We start from the raw sequence: 3,629 nt of genomic DNA, 5'->3' as shown, positions 1-3,629 counted from the left end.
ATATGTCTATGTTAATGGTTAAGGAATTGGATTTAATTGAGCAGTTTAGAGACTTGAGTTTGGTGTGTGAGAGTACTCACAATAGTGTTAGATTGGGAATGTTGAAGTTAACGAGTGGGATTTTGGATGAGATCAGAGAGGGTCAGAAATCCGATGTGCATTTGGTTGATAAATTGACTCTAGTGAATCACGGTCAAGGTGGTGAATTCAGAGTTGATGATAATGGTGTTTTGAAATTTGGTAATCGGGTGTGTATTCCGGATGTTACCGAACTTAAGAAGAGTATTCTTGAAGAAGGACATCGTAGTGGTTTGAGTATTCATCCTGGAGCTACGAAGATGTATCATGATTTGAAAAAGTTATTTTGGTGGCCGGGTATGAAAAGAGAAATTGCAAGTTTTGTTTACTCCTGTTTGACTTGTCAGAAGTCAAAGATTGAGCATCAGAAGCCGTCTGGGCTAATGCAACCGTTGGCTATTCCAGAATGGAAGTGGGATAGTATCAGTATGGATTTTGTTTCTGGTTTGCCGAGGACAAGTAAGAATTTTGAGGCTATTTGGGTGATTGTTGATAGATTGACGAAGTCGGCTCATTTCATTCCGATCAGAATGGATTATCCGTTAGAGAGGCTAGCCGAGTTGTATATTGAGAAGATTGTAAGTTTGCATGGTATTCCGTCGAGTATTGTCTCGGACAGAGATCCTAGATTTACATCGAAATTTTGGGAAGGTTTGCAGAGAGCTTTGGGAACTAAGCTGAGATTGAGTTCTGCATATCATCCGCAGACTGATGGTCAGACTGAGAGGACGATTCAGTCATTAGAAGATCTTTTGAGAGCTTGTGTTTTGGAAAGGGAGGTGCTTGGGATGGTTATTTGCCTTTGATTGAGTTTACCTACAACAATAGTTTTCATTCGAGTATTGGTATGGCACCGTTTGAAGCTCTGTATGGTAGGAGATGTCGGACACCTTTATGTTGGTATGAGTCCGGTGAGAGTGTTGTGGTTGGACCGGAGATTGTTCAACAAACTACAGAAAAGATTAAGATGATTCAGGATAAGATGAGAATTGCTCAGAGTCGTCAGAAGAGTTATCATGATAAGAGGAGGAAGTCACTTGAGTTCCAAGAGGGAGATCATGTGTTTCTTCGTGTTACTCCGATAACTGGTGTTGGTCGAGCTTTGAAGTCGAAGAAGTTGACACCTCGATTTATTGGTCCTTATCAGATTTTGGAGAGGATAGGGGAGGTAGCCTATCGTGTCGCTTTACCGCCGTCGCTTGCGAATTTGCATGAGGTTTTTCATGTGTCTCAGTTGAGGAGGTACATTCATGGTCCGTCGCATGTAGTCCAAGTAGATGATGTACAGGTGAGAGATAACCTCACTGTTGAAACATCGCCTATGAGGATTGAGGATCGAGAGCTGAAGCAGTTGCGGGGTAAAGAGATTGCCTTGGTGAAGGTAGCTTGGGGAGGACCAGCAGGTGGCAATGTGACTTGGGAACTTGAGAGTCAGATGAAGGAGTCTTACCCAGAGTTGTTCGCTTGAGGTATGTTTTCGAGGACGAAAACTCTTTTAGTGGGGGAGAGTTGTAACACCCCAATTAAAATAAGATAATTATTTAATTTAAATTAATATTTTATTTATTAATTTAATTGAATAATTGGAAGTTTGGATTATTATTATTATTTTGGAATAATAATTATTGGGTTATTATTTTATTGGAATAAAATAAGTTGGAATAATAAAAAGTCCCATTTTTGGTAAAAAGGGTTTTCACGTGAAAAGGAAAACAGGGAAGCGGCTGCAAGTGGAAAAAGGAAAAAGGCAGAGCAAGAGAGGAGGAAAAGCTTGAAGCTCAGAGATTTGCCGGATTAACTCAGGTAAGGGGGGTTTATCATCGATTAACGGGTATTATGGGATGATATGTACTGGGTAGTAATAAACTATTGTTTTACCTCTGATTAGATTGATGTATGCTGAAAATGGTGAAATATTGGATGAACGAAATTGGGATTTTAATCGAAGGAATTCGTAGAAATTATATGTAGTGATGTTAGGATTTGTGAAATCGAATAGGGGATGATTCGGGTTAGATGATATGAGTAATATTGTGTGAAATTTGGACTGTGGAAGGGTGAATTGGATAGATCTCGTAGCAGAGAAAGCCATTGCAGATCTGAGAGTTCTGGTTTCTGGTCATACGCGTATGGCACTAGGCAATACGCGTATGAGATGGCTGGTACGCGTATGGCACTAGGCAATACGCGTATGGATGAGGAAGATGATGTTTTGAACGTGTTTTGGTCTCTGTTAGTACGCGTATGGGAATGTGATACGCGTAGCATACGCGTATGAGAGTGGGCGGTACGCGTATGGACTTGGTCAGGTTTGGGCAATACGCGTATGGGCATAGGCAATACGCGTATGGGCAGAATTGTGATTTTCTGTGCTGTTGTTGTGCAGTTTTTGGTTGTTTAGGCTGAGTGATGTACTTAGCTGATGTATGATGTAGCAGGGATCATTTCCCGTTGTTTTGAGTAGTATGGGTATTAGTAGAGTGTGCTAATACTGTATTTGGTTATGTGGCATGATGTGATATGCTTTTGTGATAAAATGTATTAATGATGTGTGATGATAAGCATGATGCTGTGAATGTATCAGTTATGTATGCATTTGTGAATAGACTGTTTTATGGCTTAGAGTGTGAGCTTATGTCTATTCTTGAATTGTTGCTGTTGTTGTTGCATTGCTAGGTGATTAGCATGCATATTCTAGCCTTTGGGGCTGTAGCTAATTCCCATGGTGAGGAATTAGTGAGTGAATCATTGTGGATTTGTTGTTGATGTTTGCATGCTAGATGATTAGCTTGCATAGTCTAGCCTTCGGGGCTGTAGCTAATTCCCACGGTGAGGAATTAGTGAGTGAGTCATTAGATCTCAAATGAGTGGGACTAGTGAGCTTAGTAGCCGTATCTGGATTTGATCGGTGAGCTTGAACTGTATGTTCAAGAATAGTCGGTACTGCATGCGTGGAGTCTCATTGCATAATGAATGTATGGCATATAATATGAATGGATGTATTCCATTATTATATGTGTGTTGTGTGTTGTGTTGTTGATGTTGAGTATGGTTGAGATTACACATATGCTATATGTTACTGTTGAATATGATGTTTGAACGGATATTGCCGTTGCTGAGTGCGTAGTCTGATTAGGGTGAATTGATGTGTTATTTACTTAGCATTACATGTTGTTCTATAATGCTTATTATATTGATTGAGGAACTCACCCTTACAACTATTTTTCAGGTAACGAGCAGTGAGTTGAGTAGAAGCTAGTGCTATGGAGTCTAGTGTCGTCCTTAGTGGGTCATGCTCTGGTAGATGTAACATCGGGAGGGGATGTTTGACTATGTTTTAATTTAGTTGTTGATCAACTTTACATGTAATGTAGTACATGATTTGAATGTCGATGTTTTGTATCCGCTGCGAATTATGCAAAAGAGTCTTATTTTGATTAAATAAATGAGCATGACAGGATATTTTGATAATTGTTGTGAAATGATTGTGTGACACCCTTCAGGGCATAATTACTCTGATTGATATGTTATTATTTTAATTAAATATTTTG

The sequence above is a fragment of the Lathyrus oleraceus genome, chromosome 7 (assembly GCF_024323335.1).
Source record: "Lathyrus oleraceus cultivar Zhongwan6 chromosome 7, CAAS_Psat_ZW6_1.0, whole genome shotgun sequence".
Taxonomy (NCBI): domain Eukaryota; kingdom Viridiplantae; phylum Streptophyta; class Magnoliopsida; order Fabales; family Fabaceae; genus Lathyrus; species Lathyrus oleraceus.
Note: the sequence above shows the minus strand (reverse complement) of the source record.